Here is a 19,107-nt window from a genome sequence, read left to right as displayed (position 1 = left end):
TGCGTTGATTGGCAGGCGGATTCTTAACCACTGAGCCACCTTGGAAGCCCATAAGCCACCTGAAAGCCCTTATAAGCCTGGAATATGGCTCAGCGATTTAAGGTTAAAGAGTCCCAGTGGAATCTAACTTAATTTACACCAAAAACATTCTGCATTGAATGATCTCGCCCAAATTTCCCAACTATCCTTTTGAAAATTGCAGGCTTTTAATTATAGTCAGCAATTTACTTACTATTTCTTATTTTGTTGCTTGGATTAGCCTCCTCACAGAGAACTCAAGATGCTACAAGTTGTCACAAGGTTTTGTTCTCATTTCACTCTAGCTCATAAATTTTAGCATTGAGAAAAACAAATAGCTAAGCTAAAATGACGGAAAATAAAGGTATGGCTCACAGCCCTCCCCACTGAAAAGAGATAATACTTTTGAATGAGAATAGGCTGCAGCGCCCTTCCAACTAAATCACTAAGGAAAGGGGTTTTATAGATAATAGTGATGGAAAAGATCAATTTCAATGTGCCTGGTGGGTATAAAAAGCTATTGAAATACACTATCTGCTTGCTTCCTGCTCAGATACAAAAGAACATTTCATCTCCTGCAAAACCAGACACTCTCACTTGTTATCAGCTACAAACATTCTCTTGAGGATTCCTATTCAGAGGCAGACTCTTGGTGAAACCAACAGCTTTAATATTCAAGACTGAACAATGATATGGGAGCATCATGTGAGAGACAGGAGGGGACCCAAAGCCTCGTCTTCCTTCAGTGGACCACGTGTGGAGCCCATCAGCTTCTAGTCACCAAGGCTCCGTCAGGACTTCTTCGTCCCCTCGTAGATTAGGTGGCCTCAGAGCAAAGAAAAACTGCTCCAAGCTACACACTGCGTAGCATACTTATGTGTGGTTGGTTACAGGAAACAAATGACTTTTTAAAACCCTTCTGTGTTATATGGGAGAAAAAACCTGACAATATCCCCCAGCACATCTCTGCTTCACAGCTCAGCCTCTGGGATCTGAGTAGCACATGCTCACAATCTTCCTTAGGGAAACTGCTGAATTCACCAGGCAGGTACCCCCATGGTTTCACTTCTCCAATGCTGCCAAGTTCTGATGGAGTTCCTTAGGGAACCTCTGCCTACCCACCACTCTTGGCTCCACCTGCTTCACTCCATCCCTGACTACCTGTTCCTCACCTAGGTTGGTGCTGCTGCTGTTTATCTCATTTTGACTGATTCAGGCGTTCAGCTTCTTTTGGAGCCATGTCTCCCAGCTCACTGTACTTTTGTTACTGCAGCCTAAGATCAAAGGAGCCCTTCCTGTCAACCACTTTGTACCCTGGAGGCTTGCGGGACATGCTCTTGGTTGAAAGACCCAAGGCTTTTTCCTTGGGAGCCGTGTGGTCTCGCTATACTGGGCCAGTCATAGTGTTTGATGACCCATATTGCAGACCCTTTGACACAGTTTTTAAAATGTTCTTGTTTCACTTAGTCTATCTTTCTGGCCTGTTGAAATCTTTCTGATCTCCAATTCTGCCATTCAGTGCATTTTCTATATGTCCTGCTTCACATTATCCAAAAAACAGGATAAATGTGCCTTCTGTCTCATCATTAAAATAACTGACTAGGGCAGAGTTCAGTGAATGGAGAGAGGGAGGAGTCTGCACAAGTTAAGTAAACCGAAGTATTCTGTGTCATTTTCTCTGAGATGATGGGGTTATGATTTATCCTCCAGCCCTCTCCTCATCTTTGCATTTGTCTAAAATGTTTTATGACTAAGAGTATATTAAAAGTGAAAATCACTTAGTCGTGTCCAACTCTTTGCAACCCCATGGACTATAAAGTCCATGGAATTCTCCAGGCCAGAATACTGGAGTGGGCAGCCTTTCTATGTGGGCTTCCCAGGTGACATGTGGTAAAGAATCCACTGGCTAATGATGGAGATCCTAGATAGGGTAGATCTTCTGGGGAAGAAAATGGCAATCCACTCCAGTATTCTTGCCTGGAAAATTCAGAGGAGCCTGGCGGGCTTCAGTCCATGGGGTCGCAAAGAGTCAGACATGTCTGAGCACTCATGCAGGTGTCTCCAGCTGCATCTTCACCATGGGAGGCTGCATGTTAGCTTTTACCCATTTACCATGTTATTATTCAGGAATGGACCTTGCAAGAGCTGATAAAACAGGTGAGTTTTATTCAAGGTATTTTAGGAAAGTTAAAAAAATAAAATCTCAGAAGGAGGCAATCAGAGAAGACTGGGACAGGAGAAAAGGCAAAACAGAAGAAGGACAGATACCTAAAGGAAAAGCAGCTGGCTAAGGAAGCCTGCATAATGTTTATCTATTCAGTAGATTGAACAACTTTTACCAAAGATTAGTTTTATCTCAGTCTATAACTGTTGGCTACTGATTTTTACTTATTTTTTTAAATGACATTACTTTTAACATAGGGCTTCCCTGATAGCTCAGTTGCTAAAGAATCCACATGCAATGCAGGAGACCCTGGTTCGATTCCTGGGTCGGGAAGATCCACTGGAGAAGGGATAGGTTACCCACTGTACTTTTCTTGGGCTTCCCTGGTGGCTCAGCTGGTACAGAATCCACCTGGAATGCAGGAGACATGGGTTCGATCCCTGGGTTAGGAAGGTTCCCTGGAGAAGGGAAAGGCTACCCACTCCAGTATTCTGACCTGGAGAATTCCATGGACTTTATAGTCCATGGGGTTGCAAAGAGTCGGACACAACTAAGTGATTTTCACTTTTAATATACTCTTAGTTATAAAACATTTCAGACAAATGCAAAGATGAGGAGAGGGCTGGAGGATGAATCATAACCCCATCATCTCAGCAAACCTACTGTGATGTCTTTGGTGTATTTCATGTTAATCTTTTCTCAGAGAGTGCATTTTTCTGTGTTTCTGTAGAGCCTTCATAATTATTATATTTAATAGCTATGAAATACTATCCTACCACTGGACATTTCACTTTCACCATTATAAATAATTCCAAAATGAATTTAATTTGACACTGGAATGTTTTTTAGTCAGTTAGGTACATACAGACACTCAGTATCCATTCCTCTCCTCCCTACGAGCTGCTTTCATATACAAACACACACTCACACACACACACACACACACACACACGTTAATATTCTCGCCTCACTTGAGACTTGGACCAGCTTAGTCCAACAGTGACCTGGCAACCGATCAGAAGGAAAAGTTTTGTGTTGTGGTGCATAATCCAGAAAATGTATTTTCTCATTCAGTATTGAGAAAAAAAAAATTTTTTTTTTGTTTTGCACCCATACACAATCCCAGGCCAGTCTTGTTGAAAACAGTAGCATAGAAGATTTAACGATTACCCTCAAAGGCCTTACAGTTTGAGGCAGCCAGATTTCATGAAACATTAGGAAACAATTTACTGCAATTAAAACAATTCTATGGCAAGAACAAGATACAGTTGTGAGCACAAAAGGAATTACTGATCACTGGACTGGGAAACGGTTTTGATGGTAGTATCAGATTTGTGTTGGCAGAGATAGGAAGGCGTCCTGACAAGGAGCAAAGGGAAGAAACCCAACTCCGATGGGGGGACTGTGTGGGGCAGGGGTGGCCAGTCGGGGGAGAGGACCAGGGAACAGGGAGACAAGCTCCAGCAGGTAAGGCTGAGGGACCTGGACCACCTGGTGTGTGTGCTTGGTTGTATAGGTAAATTTAAATGTATTCCATCCTGCCAGTCCTAGGAAGGGATGGTTTAGGATGGTTAGACTAGCATACAGGGGATTAAAGGGAAATAAGACTGAAATGAACAGAATAAACTGTTATATAAACCTATGAAGAAACAACCTATTAAGAGGCAATAGTTCCCTGAATCACACAGCAAATTCCCACTGGCTGTCTATTTGACATATGGCAGTATGTATGATTCCATGTTACTCTCTCAATTCGTCCCCCCGTCTTCTTCCCCCTCTGTGTCCACAGATCTGTTCTCTATGTCTGTGTCTTCATTGCTGCCCCTGCAAGTGGGTTCATCGGTACCATCTTTCAAGCCGGGGCTCTGTGACAACCTAGAGGGGTGGGAGGGGGTAGGAGGTGGGAGGGAGATTCAAGAGAGAGAGGCCATATGTATATTTATGACTGATATGTACTGGAATATGGCAGAAACCAATACAATATTGTAAAGCAATTATCCTTCAATTTAAAATAAATTTTAAAAAGAAATGATAGGATAGAACTGTAACAGTTACGGGAAGGACAAACCAAGAGGACAGGTGGCTCTGGTTAGTAGATCAGAGACGGGATGGAGAGAGAAATTAACACCGAGGTCGAGGAGAGGAGGACAGAGGAGCCCAAGAGAACCCCAAGTTTCCAAGGAGGACTCCAAGATCTCTGAACGTTGCCAGGAAGGGGAAGCTGTTGCAATAGGGGTTGGGGTGGGGGTGGGAAATGCAGGGATAGACTTGTTAGTTTCAGCCAGGTTGAGGTGAGTGGGCAGTTGAAAGCAGCCTACTTTATTTTCCTGCCTGAGCCAAGCTAGGGTTTAAAGTGACCCAGTGGCTCAGGTCCAGACATTTTAAGGAAGTAGAAATTCATCATCCGATTGCTGTATCCTAATGCTGGACCACAATCTTATTTACTCAGAAGGTCTGAGTTTTATGCAATGGCCAGGCTGTAACTAGGAAGTTTACTAAAAGCCATGAGTTGGATTCCCACGTCTGGGTGAGCAGCAGAGCTCTCCTCTTTCAGCCCTTCCGTCTTCCAAAGTTCCCCTTCCCTAGACACAGCCTCTGGGCAGGTCTGCTGGCCGCTTCCGTGGAAGACCATCCCTTTCCTTCCTGCATCTCTTCCAGACTCCTCCCAGATGTACTTCTCATGCGTGTCAGCAGCAGCAGAAGTCAAGGAGTCACTCTCTACCCTGGTCTGTGGGCCCATCTGAACCAGAAGTCAGCCAGAAGGCAGGAGCGTGGCCCTGGAACTTCCAAAGATGCAACATCTGGCAAAGCTGGCATCAGATGCAAAATGAAACAGGCTTTCTTGGCAAGCATCCTAGGCAATTTAGGAACAGAAAGATGATACTGTAAGACAATCGGCCGATTTTTTTCTAGAATGTGTGAAAAAGCTACAAAGGTTCGAAAAAGAAAGATTCCAGAAGACTGAAGAAGATAAAACACGGAATCATAAAATTTTAAAGTACAAATGAACCTCAGAGAAGATCACGTCCACACACTTGATCTTTCTTTAAGGAAACAGGCAGAGAGGTGATGAGCTTTGCCTGCAGGGAACCTGAATCTGCAGGACCTCCTTGGGCTTATGGATTAGACTCCACCCCACCCCCCTTCCCCGGTCCCCAGCCCTTCTGGTCTCTTAATACCAAGTCTATTAGATGGAAGGTGAGTGCTGGTCCCTAAAGTCCCACTGCTCCATCCCCTGGATGAGCATGGGATGATCGGATGAATCAGCTGATGCTAGGGAGGACCTGCCTGCAGGTCAGCTCAGATCTGTCAGCTCAGTGTCACCACCTTTGGGCAGATGGTCACCTGCACTCAGAAAGCAATCTAAAACAGAGAGCCCAGCACTTCTGCTAGTCTAGGGCAATGGGCAGCTCCTGGGGCAAGCCTGCCAGGGGTGCTCTGCCTCTGGCTAGGTACATGACCTTGAGCAAAGCCACTTAACCTCCTTGAGCTCCAGTCCCTTATCCTGGGATGTCAGCAGGGCTGGTGATATAATGGGGTTGTCATGAAGACTGAAAGAGAAATCCTTTTAAGCACTTATAATAGTGCCTGGACCAAAATAAACACTAAGTGCTAGCTCTTATGACCATGAGATTCTCCAGGCAAGAGCACTGGAGTGGGTTGCCATTTCCTTCTCCAGGGGATCTTCCTGACCCAGGGACTGAACCTGGGTCTCCTGCACTGCAGGCAGACGCTTTACTCTCTGAGCCACCAGGGAAGCCCTAACGTTTGTTTGGCGTGCCCCCTGCACTCTCCCTAACTAGTCCTCTCCTACCTATCCCCAGGGGGTGGAATGCACGCCTGCTAAGTTCTAGCTTTCCCATGGAATTGGGCCTTGAATGGCCCACCACACTGTCCACACGTCCAAGGCTTGTCCCAACGGGCAAACCTGCTTCGTCTGACCCTAGAGGATCATTTGAGACCTTGTCTCCTGTCTGACTTCAAGTGTCCTCTGATGCTGATGGCCTCAAGTTGCTAGCCTGATTCTCAGATGCCTGTCTACTGAGTAGCTGTTTTGTTTTTTTATAATTAAAAAACAATTTTTTTTGTTTATTTTACCATGCTGTTTGATTTGTGGCATCCTAGTTTCCCCAGCCAGGGATTGAACCCACATCCCCTGCATCGGAAGTGCTGAGTCTTAACCACTGAACTGCCAGGAAAGTCCCCTGCTGAGTAAGTGGTACCTTTCATAGCCATTCCTAGGCCCAGCTCATATCATCACGTTCCACTGCTTTCTTTCCTCTCCACCCTGCCCTAGTTGCCCTGCCTATCCTCTCTCTCCATGGGCCTCTGCTACGGAAGTTCTGGCGTAAAACCCTAAACTTCATATAAGAAAACCCACTCCTTTACTAGGCAAAAATCTTGGTCCATGAAGGTCAGCAGGGATGGGAGACATCTTGGTGAAGCCTCCCCTTCCTCCTTTCATCCCAGGATCTCCTTTCCTGAATTTCCCATTAATCCCCGCTACCACCATGGAGCTGGTCTTTGGGGGCCCAGTGCTGCCCTGCAGCATCCCACACGTGTAAGCTTCCCTTACCTGCAATGAGCTGAGCTGAAAATGGCTGTCAGTGTTATTGGGACCCCACGAAGAGGGGCAGAGGCGGCCCCCTCAGAGCCTACCACAGGATGTTCTCCTGTCCATGCTGATATTCCACACGACCTGGCTGAGCTCAAGGACTAGGAAGAATCCATAGGGAAAGGACTTAGAAAAAAAGCTGCTGGCCTGCCTGGCCCTCCGGTGACCACAGTTCCTCCTGCTTGACTGGGCAAACTACAGCTTGCTTTTGCCTTTGCCTATGGGCCTCCCTGGTGGCTCAGACAGTAAAGAATCTGCCTGTAATGCAGGAGAGCTCGGTTCAATCCCTGAGTCAGGAAGATCCCCTGGAGAAGGAAATAGCAACCCATTCAGGTATTCTTGCCTGGACAGAGGAGCCTGGTTGGCTACAGTCCATGGGGTCGCAAAGACACAATTGAGTGATATTTTTTTTTTTTTTACGTTTGTTCTCTAGGCTTAAAACATCCCTCTTTAAAAATGGTAGAAGAGGAGGATAAAGGAGGAATCCAGTGATTTCAGTATCTAGAAAGAACAGCAGTTATAATTAACAAGCCCTTCAAATATGAACTCAGTTTAGGAAAGCCCCAGTGACTCAGTCCTTACAAATGAAGAAAATGAAACTCAAAGTATTAAGCGATGCATCCAGCTAAGGCCACAGGACTCAGCCTAGGACGTGCGTACAAGAGTCAAGAGTCGGCGTTTCTGTCCACAGCAACGGTGTCAGGCTTCGCAGATGAAGACTCACTTGAAAACATGGTTTCATGTTCTGTCGTGTGTGGTATCCACCGTCATTGATAGAGTTAGGTGATTTGAGGAGCCTGACCACACCAAGAAACTGAGACGTTCACAACAGGACAACAGGAGTGCCATCAGCTTAAGAGGCTCTCTAGGACCTTGAAGAAAATTTCCTGACCCTCAGCCTGGTCCCCTGATAACAAAATTAAGAATAGCCGGGGAGAGACTGCCCTGGTGGTCCAGTAGCTGGGAGTTCCCCTCACAATTTGGGGGACACTACTTTGGTCCCTGACTCGGGAGCACCCCACATGCCACAGGGCGCCTGGGCCTCTGCTCCACAAGTGCTGAGCCTGGGGCGCCCTGGCGATGCTGTGTAGCAGGAGAGGCCCACATGCCGAAATGAGAGAGTGACCCCTGCTCTCTGCAGCTAGAGGGAGCCATCGAGCAGCAACGAAGACCCAAGGCAGCCAAAAACAAAATAAAAAGCAAATTATTAATTTTAAAAATACATTAATTTTTTAAAATGACATGGAATTCCCTGGCTGTCCAGTGGTTAGGACTCAGCACTTCCACTGTGGGGGGGGGGTGCGTGTGTTTGGTCCCAGTTCAATTCTGGAAACTAAGATCCCACTAGCCACACGGCAGGACCAAAAAGAACTAATTTTAGAAAAAAAAGAATACACAAAATTAAGAAAGGAGATAAAGATCTCAGTCTCAGGAGGAAGCTATAGTAGAAAGACAGGGATCCCAGTGAAGAGCAAAGCCACACCTCAAAGCCTAAAGTTGGTGTGAACGAGGACTGTTTAGGTGCTTCTCCCCTGCAGAGCCTCAAACCTCTGCCTGGGCTGGCTCCACCATCCACCATCCACCATCCACCAACCACCATCTATCACCCACCATCCACCATCCATCTATCATCCACCGTCCACAGGGCTTCCTGGAAGATGGAGAGCATGACTTTCCATGGGATCAGGGAAACAGGCCACATTCTGGCAGGAATTTTTCTTTTTTTTAATTAATTTATTTTAATTGGAGAAAAATTACTTTACAATATTGTGATGGTTATGAATCAGTCATGGGTACACATGTCCCCCCATCCTGAATGCCCCTCCCACCTCCCTCCCCACCCCATCCCTCTGGGTTGTCTCAGAGCACCGGCTTTGAGTGCTTCATGCATTGAACTTGCACTGGTCATCTATTTTACATATGATAATATACATGTTTCAGTGCTATTCCCTCAAATCATCCCACCCTTGCTTTCTCCCACAGAGTCCAAAAGTTTGTTCTTTACATGTGTGTCTCTTTTGCTGCCTTGCATATAGGATCATCGTTACTGTCTTTCTAAATTCCATATGTATGTGTTAATATACTGTATTGGTGTTTCACTTTCTGACTTACTTCACTCAGTATAATAGGCTCTAGTTTCATCCTCCTCATTAGAACTGACCCAAATGCGTTCCTTTTTATAGCTGAGTAATATTCCGCCACGTATATGTACCACAATTTCCTTATCCATTCGTCCCCCAGTGGACATCTAGGTTGCTTCCATGTCCTGGCTATTGTAAACAGTGCTGCAATGAACATTGGGGTACACGTGTCACTTTCAATTCTGGTTTCCTGGGTGTGTGTGCCCAGCAGTGGCAGGAGTTTAAATGCAGGCTGCAATCCCGTTCCGTACGGCATGTGAAGGACTTGACATCGTTCGCTCCTGCTGGGACCTTCCACCTGCCCGAGAGGCACCTGACACCCTGCTCTGCCTGTTCAGCTCTCACCCACTGTGCACCTCCTGGTCCAGGTGCCACAGGTGCTCTGAGGACCCCCTAAGCATGCCAGTCAACCAGACCTCTCTCCCCTGCTCACCTCTAGAATGTACAGTTCTGCATTTTTCTCTTGTACTTTCTTGCTTAGATGCTATGCTGCTGCTGCTGCTGCTTAGTCGCTTCAGTCGTGTCCGACTCTGTGTGATACCATAGACGGCAGCCCACCAGGCTCCCCCGTCCCTGGGATTCTCCAGGCCAGAACACTGGAGTGGGTTGCCACTTCCTTCTCCAGGGGGTCTACCTGACCCAGGGATCAAACCCAGTTCTCCCGAATTGCAGGCAGACGCTTTACCGTCTGAGCCACCAGAGAAGCCTGATAGCAAAACCTAGCCCATCCTAACATATTGAAACCTCAAAATGAAGTTTAAAGAGTTTGCAGACATAAGGAAACTAATGAACTTCCAAACAACATCATTATATAATGAACACTTTAATTAGGAGCAGAAAGAACAGGCAGATACCACTGAGAATCTAACTACTGACATAAAGGAAAGTCTTGAGATATACCTGAAAAAGACAAAGATATGAAAGCAACTAACGAGATACTAATAGAAATGTAAAAAAGGTTAAGTTGTTCCAACTTAAGATAATTGATGTCCCTGAAGTAAAGAATCTAAAAATTAAAGAGATTATTTATTGAAATATGAAAGAAAAATTCTGTGAAAGACCTGACTGTGCAGATCAAGAGAACAAACTGTATTCCAGGAAAACCTAATACAGTATGATACCGAGGAGATATATTTTAATTAAACTATGGAACTTTAAGGATAAAGAAAGAATTTGTCAGGTGTTCAGGCAGAAAGAGTTGGACACGACTGAGCAACTTCACTTTAACTTTCAGGCAGAAAAGCAAATTGCTTGTAAGGGAGAGAAATTAGACTGGCCACACATTTCTCCCTCAGTGAGAGAAGACAAGCGAGTTTCAAAGAAAAGGATCCTAGGCCAGGCCAGGATGTTGTTGAGGTAGGAAGGCAGAGACAGGCATCTCTCAGACATGAAAGAATCTGGAGCACACAAAGCCGTGACTCTGCATGGGAAAGCCACATGACTTGACAATACATCCAACCGATCAAAAAATTAACCAAATATAAGAACTTGGGAATGAAGACACCATGGTAAAAAGATTTAAAGTAAACACTAAAGCCACTTGAAGGTATATGTATACACACACACATATTTCTAGAACCCACCGGCCAATGTGGGAGACACAGGAGACTCAGTTTCCATCCCTGGGTCGGGACAATCCCCTGGAGAAGGAAATGGCGACCCACTCCGTATTCTTGCCTGGAAAATTCCATGGACAGAGGAATTCGATGGGCTACAGTCTGTGGGGTCGCAAAGAGCCAGACACAACTGAGCACACACATATATATGTATATATACACTCGCATAACGCTGAGAACTACACTCCTTAGTAGAATGTAAATGTTGTGAACGGAAGCAAAAATCAGGAGGGGAAGAAAAGCATCAGGAAGTAAGATACTCTTACGGCAGGGGGTCCATTGACACTACCTAAATTTTTTTTTAATGTAATTTTAAAGACACAGTATATCTAATACCTTGGTTTGTTAAATTCTGTTCTTAACTTTTGAGAAAAAGCTTGGCTTGAAGAAACTCCTTTGGTGGTTTAAAACAGTCAACCTCGACTAAGTGGAAGAAGCCAGTCTGCAGAGGCTACATACGAATGGCTCCAACTATATGCTATGCTGGAAAAGGCAAGCTATAGAGTCAGTAAAGGGATCGGTGGCTGCCAGGTGTTGGGGGAGGGAGGGGTGAAGAGTGGAGGACGGAGGCGTCTGGGGGCAATGAAGCTACTTGGGGCAATACTGCAATGGCGGCTACACGGCATTTCCCATTTGTCTCAACCCCACGGAGCACACGACGTCAAGAATGAACTCTGACGTAAACCGGGGGCTTCCGGTGCCGGCGATGTGGCAGTGCAGGTTCACCTGCTGTAACAGAAGCACTGCTGGTGGGGGATGCTCACAGTGGGGGCTCAGGGTAGTGGGAGCACTACAATTTCTACCCAGTCCTGCTGTGAACCTAAAACTTCCCGTAAAAAAAGTAAAGCCTGTTAATGTTCATTGCAGCACCATTTACAATAGCGAGGACATGGAAGCAACCTAGATGTCCATCAACAAATGAATGGATAAAAAAGCTGTGGTACATATCTGTCCATGGGATTTTCCAGGCAAGAGTGCTGGAGTGGATTGCCATTTCATTCTCCAGGGGATCTTCCCGACCCAGGGATCAAACCCGGATCTCCCACAGTGCGGGCAGAGGCTTTACCGTCTGAGCCACTAGGGAAGCCTACAGTGGAATATTACTCAGTCATAAAAAGGAACACATTTGAGTCAGTTCCAATGAGCTAGATGAAACTAGAGCCTATTATATAGAGTGAAGTAAGTCAGAGAAAAACAAACATCAAATATTAACAAATATATATATATATATGGAACCTAGAAAGATGGTACTGATTAACCTGTTTTCAGGGTAGCAGTGGAGAGGCAGACAGAGAACAGATTTGTAGACACAATGGCGGAAAGAGGGTAGTACGAATTGAGAGCATAGCATTGAAACATATACACCACCACATAAAATAGATAGCCAGTGGGAATTTGCCGTATGACGCAAAGGACTCAACCCTGCGATCTATGACAACCCAGAGGGGTGGGATGGAGTGTGAGGTGGGAGGAGGGAGGGGATATATGTATACCTGTGGCTGATACATGTTGATGTATGGCAAAAACCATCTCAATATTGTAGAGCAATTATCCTCCAATTAAAAATAAATCAATAATAAATAAATCCTGTTAAAAAATGTAAACCTATTAAAAAATTTTACCCTATTAAATTTTTTAAACTTATTTTTGAAAAGTGAATGTTCATCTTCTTGCTTCACTAATTGGTGAGTACTGCAAAATTGAGTTTTCACTATTTTTGGCATTCATAGAAATCTGAGGCCTAATTTTGCTCAAGATTTCCCAGGGTCAGACAAAGAGGTTCGACTAGATATTACTGTTGTATAATTAAAAGTCACAAAATGTCATTATGTGTAAAAAAAAAAATTAGAGGGCATATGTGGGAAGTCACACAAACAAAAAGAGAAAAACATTAACCGAAAAGCGGTGATGAATTTGGCAACTTGAGGAAGACAACCCCGCCACAGACACAGCTGCTCTGTGTGCAGACCACATGCACTGCGACACGGAAGTAATCCTGATTCATGGTCTTTTTCATACCAATTCCATTGTGATTGGAAGAGTTATTCACCTTTGCATTCATCTTGGGAATTTTCTGAACCTCCTTCCTTTCATTCAGCTCCTTTCCTAAATTTGCTTAATGTTTTTATCTATAAAATTTAGGAGAATGTAAAAGAATACTTTTTGTTCCTGAGATGTGAAGTAGGCTTCAAATGCTTTTGAGACCAAAATGACTTATCAGGTTAAAACAAAAAAGGGAGGCAGAGGAAGTGAGGGTGGCAGGAACTGAGAGCTCCAGGGTCCAAGAAAAGCTGAACGGTCTGCTTCAGAAAGTGGAGCGTGGCTCTTGTTCCCTTGCCCAGCCAGGGATGGAGGAGGCTGGTCATCTCTGAAGCGGCCAGCAGCGTGATCCTCGCAAATGACAGAACTGCTCTGAACCTGTTTCCTCATTTGTAAGACAGGGATGAGATTGCCTGCCTCCTGAGGCCCTCGTACCAGAGAGGCGACGAGATGCTTTACGCCAGATTCAGCCTCCTGGACCGTGCTCAGTGGGGCTTCCCCGCTGAAATGACTCATGTGTGGATCTTCTCTGCCTGCATCTCTTCACGATCTAGATTGTCAAGCTTGTGTCTTGCCGGCTCAGTCAAGCCTGCAGATTGGTTTGCCCTGGGTCAGGTGACAGGTGTGCATGCTTGTGTGTGAGTGTGTGTGTCTGGACCCCTGCGCCCATTGAGCAGAGGTGTGTACTGGCATATTTGATGCCTGAGCATGAACTCTGACTTCCAGTGGCAAAGAGCCTAGTTAAGAAATGCAGCCAAAATATAAACTCTTCTTCTTTCTTAAAAAAATTGTAATTGAAATATACTTGACTTACAATGTTGTGTTGATTTCTGCTGTATGGCAAAGTGACTCAGTTATACAGACATATATTATTTTTTATATTCTTTTCCATTATGGTTTATCACAAGATACTGAATATAGTTCCTTGTATGAAGTTTTCTTCTGACTAGAAAGACGAGGACCATGGTATCCACACTGTTGGGCTGCATGTACCGTTTCATCCTTTTTGCTACTTCATTCAGAGGTCTTGAGAGGAAAACAAAGAGGAAGGAGGCATTTACAGAAAACGTTCAATCTTCTTGGGGAAGGACAGTGTTGCTGTTGTTAGAACCCAGAGTGAACACAGGGAAGAAGCTGGTGAGAAGGTAGGTACAGGGCTGAAAGGTTTCAGGTGAGAGAAAAGGTGTTTTCAGCTGAGGCTTCCCTGGTGGCTCAGAGGATAAAGTGTCTGCCTGCAGTGCAGGAGACCTGGGTTCGATCCCTGGGTCAGAAAGATCCCCTGGAGAAGGCAAAGGCAACCCACTCTGGTACTCTTGCCTGGAAAATCCCATGGACAGAGAAGCCTGGTAGGCTACAGTCCATGGGGTCACAAAGAGTCGGACACGACTGAGCGACTTCACTTTCACTTTTTACATATACATAAAGTATAGTGGCTCAGCGGTAAAGAATCTGCCTGCCAATGTAGGAGACATGAGTTCGATCCCTGGGTCGGGAGGATCACCTGGAGAAGGTGATGGCAACCCACTCCGGTATTCTTGCCAGGAGAACTCCATAGTCAGAGGAGCCTGGTGGGTTACAGTCCATGGGATCACAAAGAGTTGGACACAACCAAGCGACTTTGAGAGAGAGAGATACATAAGACCATGGTCTTAACACAGCTGAAGACCGATGACAGTTATTGAATTTTATTTATTTCCATCTTTTATCTAGATGTTTTATTTAATTAAATCATGCTGAACATAATACAATAAGTTTAAATTAACTTCTAGATCTCCAACTGCTTAGGACAGGGTAGAGCCATTTGGAACTGAAAGCTTATTTCCTATGTGTGTGCCAAGTGCTCAGCCGCTCAGTTGTGTCTGACTCCTTTACCACCTCATGGACTGTGGCCCACCAGGCTCCTCTGTCCATGGGATTCTCCAGGCAAGAACACTGAAGTGGGTTGGCATTCCCTCCTCTCTGGGATTCTCCTGACCCAGGGATTAAACCTGAGTCTCTTGCATCTCTGGCTTTGGCAGGCTGATTCTTTACCACTGTACCAGCTGGGAAGCCTAGGAGGTCAATATATTGTTCTTTATGCTTTTCAAAGAATGTTTACTACACTAAGAATTTCTGTATTACAGGTATCTTCTTTTACATGCATAACTGGGTCAAGCCCACATTGCCGGTGGATTCACTGACTGTAATGTGAGCTGATCTAACCATGTGAAAATACAAGTCATCACTGCTCACCAGGTGGCAGCTCGCTAAGGATGCAGGCAGAATTTCCAGGGGAAAAATCATCATACTGGGAACCCAGGCTTGCAGACTGAAATCTGCAAGGCAGCTGCAAACATCATGGGTATTTTCAAGCCTTGTTGCGGTTCATATTGCTTGTTTTTTCGGGTGTCATAACACTGCCCCTCTATTAATCTTTTAACAATGTTCAGGGACTTCCCTGGTAGTCCAGTGGCTAAGACTCTGTACTCTCAATACAGGCAGCCCAGGTTCTATCCCTGGTCAGGGAACTAGATCCCACATGCTGCAACTAATAGCCAGCATATCCAAATAAAATAAACAGGTAAAAATATTTTAAAAATTATTTTATGGAGTAGGAAATGGCAACCTACTCCAGCATTCTTGCCTGGATAATTACATGGACAGAAGAGCTTGGTGGGGCTACATGGGGTCACAGAGTCAGACACAACAACTATTCACACGTGCAATATATAATTTTTATTGCTGTGTAAAGCAAACAAAGATCTTCCTCAAAATAAAAAAAAATTTTTTTTTTAATTTACACCTGCCTCCTTTCAGAAAGATTTTGAGCTGTCACTGGGTCCAGTGGAGAAATGGCCAGATGCTTGCAATAAACTGAAGTAAGTGAAGAGGAGGAAGGCCCTACTCTAAGGGGCGAAACAGAGGCCAGGGGAGCTGACCTGCCATGGATGCTCACGTGAGAGGGGCGTCCACAGTTTATTGTAATCTTTGGTCCAAGTCCAGGAAATTAGCCAGCAAATGAGGGAGGAAGCCTAGGATAAAGGGAAAGAATGCCTGAATATGTGAGCAGAGGACCACAGGGGATGTCAGGGTGGACCTATTTCATAGGAAGCAGTGGGCAAGGGGCTCTCAACCAGGTCCCAGCACTGGGACCCAAGATGGGGTAAAGGGACCTGGCAATCGTCCTAGAAGAAAGTCACAGGGGGGACCCCAGGGTAGGAAGGACCAGATCAGAAGCCCTGGAATAGAGTGGGAAGTGGGAGCCAGAGGCAGGAAGCCCCAATGAGCCAGAGTGCTGTGTGCTTAGTTGCTTCAGTTGTGTCTGTCCAGCGCTTTGCGACCCCTCTTTGGACTGTGGCCCACCAGGTTCCTCTGTTCATGGGATTCTCCAGGCAAGAATACTGGAGTGGGTTGCCACGCCCTTCTCCAAGGGATCTTTCCCAACCCAGGGATCCAGTTCACATCTCTTATCCTGCATTGGCAGATGGATTCTTTACCACTAGTGCCAGAGGGCTCGTGTTAGCAACCTGAACGAATTTCTTTCAGATAGACTCCGTTTAGTGGAGCCAAGGAACAGCTTGGCTGTTTAAGAAATCCATGAAGAAAAGAAAAGATCCATCTCTAGTCACTTGCATGAGTTAAGCCAACGTGAACAGCCCATTGAAAGAGATGTGACCATTTGCATCTGCCAGCTGCCAAGGAGCCCTGAAATTCTCCCAACTGGAGGTTATCAAAGATGACTCACAACTCAGGAAGCCCCTAACTTGTTTAGTTTAAATTCAGGCTAATTCTTTTGTGAGATGCACTGGGAGGATCGGGGGGCCACCTGCCCCTCTGCTGACGGCAAAAAAGTGAGGTGGGAACACCACCAGTCCGACAGCATGGGGATCAGTGCGGCCTAGTAAGTCAGAGCTGCTGGGAGCCAGCAACTATTTCTATCAAAGAGAATAGAGGATTAAAACCTTCCTCATTCTCTCCAAGTTTGGAACATTTCTTTACTGAAAAATTTTCTTTCTAGTTCATAGAATAGAGAGGCACATAATCCAAAAAGTTTCGTGGTTTTTTTGACTTTTGGTTGGTGACGGGGAAAGTTCAGTCTTAAATATTTCCTCCATTCATAGGTTTGGGATGGCGTTCTGCTTCTACCTGCTGCTGTCCTTCTTCTAAGGGGGATGTGGCAAAACTGTGCTGAGCAGCAGGCCTTTAAATATAAAAGCACTCTAGAGGAAGTGTCCCTAGATACTTCCCTTCTCCCTGGTCCCTTGAAGCGCATCCATGGAATGCCACTGGACATCTGCCACTGGAGGGCATTAGACATCATTTAATTTGCTACACCATGACTTTTGACCTCTGCATTTGATTCACACGGGTCACTATCTTGTTCTCATTGCCAGGGTCAGACATTTATTCATCTGTGTCTAGGTGCAGAAAACAGAAATAGATCTGTAGATTCAGGATGATCCTTTAAGAAGCTCTCAGTCTAATGGGAACACACATATATAAAGGTAAGTAACAGCCGCTGCTGTGCCTAGTCATTCAGTCGTGTCTGACTCTTTGCGACCCCATGGGCTGTTCCAGGCTCCTCTGTTCATAGGATTCTCCAGGCAAGAATGCTGGAGTGGGTTGCCATGCCCTCCTCCAGGGAATCTTCCTGACCCAGAGTCTCTGATGTCTCCTGAATTGACAGGCGGGTTCCTTACCACGAGCACCACCTGAGAAGCCCCACTATTATAGGGTCAAATTGGAGTGGCACAATGTCAAAAAGCCCCAGCAACATGGCTCTTGGGGGGACAGTGAGCATTTTGGGAAAGCCACACAGACCCCCATGAGGACCCTACTAAGAAGTGGACTCCATCATCTTGGCTAACCATAGGAACAGGCCAACTTCTTCATTATTATAGACTGTTGAGCAGTTTGGAAGCATCCATTTCAGGGAACACTTCATCTATTTCTCCCCAAATTTATTCCTAGACACCACAAGCCACAAATCTCTTTTCTAAGCATATAAATGAAATAACATGTAAATGAAAATAGAATAAAATATATGATCCATCATTCATTCATTCAGGAAGCATAAAGCAGCCTTGGCTTTCAGCCCTGGCTCACCTCAGAGGACAGTAAGAACTGAAATAACTAGGAGCAAAGCAATTAGAGGATGATTTTCATTTTACAAAGAGTCCCAGGGGCTCCTTTTAGTGCTTCCCTAGGGGATTTAAATATTTAAGTACTGTTTTACAGACCGTTAACTCTTGGAACTGGCGGAGGAAGAAGAGATGGACCTCAGTGTTCAGAAAAGGAGCAGATTCAAACCTGGAGGATTAGAAGGCAGGGTCAACAGTAGACCAATAAGTCCAGTAACTCTTATTCATATCCTCCTCATGTAGGACAGAAAGTCCTCAAAGCACAAAATAGACATTCTCTATTTTAATCTTAACATCAATTAGGCATGATGATAAATTAAAAAACTGAGCAGTTCAAGGGATGAGTAGATGTACCATGGAGGATTTTTAGGGCAGTCAGGCTACTTTGAATGATACTATGATGGTAGACACATGCCATTGTACATCCATCCAGACTTGTAACATGTACAGCACCATGAGTGAGCCTTAATGGGAACTCTGGACCTTACTGATGATGATCAACCATGTAACTCACTGATCATAACAAAGGTACCACTCTGGTGGGGTTGTTGTTACCAGGCCGGGGGGTGGAGGAGTCCCAGAAATCTTGTACATCTGCTCAGTTTTGCTCTGAAGTTAAAACTGATTTTAAAAATAAAGTCTATTTTAGAAAAGTGAGAGTTTAAATTTTGACAAGGAATAACATTTTCAAAAAACCCCGTCAAATGATTGAAGAGTTTGTTGCAGAAGGTTAATGAGAGGCAGAGGTGTACCTCTCTCATGGGTTTGAAATGGAGTTTCCATTTCCTTCTCTACAGATGGTCATCAAGGGCAGGGTAGTGAAGAGCTGAATGGTAAGAGCACTATAGTCACTAAATGCATGTTGCAGTACAAAGTGTAATGTGTAGAAAATAGCATGTAAATTACCTGTATGTGCAAATTCTTTGTACATTAGGAGTCAGCTGTTAGTATTTCTAGGCTACAAAGAGTGGGAGACGGTAGCAGGGGTAGCCAGTTGAGTTCAGTTCAGTTCAGTCACTCAGTCATGTCCGACTCTCTGCGACTCCCTGAATCACAGCACGCAGGGCCCTCCCTGTCCATCACCAACTCCCGGAGTCCACCCAAACTCATGTGCATCGAGTCGGTGATGCCATCCAGCCATCTCATCCTCTGTCATCCCCTTCTCCTCCTGCCCCCAATCCCTCCCAGCATCAGGGTCTTTTCCAATGAGTCAACTCTACCCATGAGGTGGCCAAAGTATTGGAGTTTCAGCTTTAGCACCAGTCCTTCCAAGGAACATCCCGGATTGATCTCCTTTAGGATGGACTGGTTGGATCTCTGTGCAGTTCAAGGGACTCTCAAGAGTCTTCTCCAATACCACAGTTCAAAAGCATTAATTCTTTGGCGCTCAGCT

Source organism: Ovis canadensis, chromosome 10 (assembly GCF_042477335.2).
Source record: "Ovis canadensis isolate MfBH-ARS-UI-01 breed Bighorn chromosome 10, ARS-UI_OviCan_v2, whole genome shotgun sequence".
In the NCBI taxonomy this organism is placed as follows: Eukaryota; Metazoa; Chordata; class Mammalia; order Artiodactyla; family Bovidae; genus Ovis; species Ovis canadensis.
Note: the sequence above shows the minus strand (reverse complement) of the source record.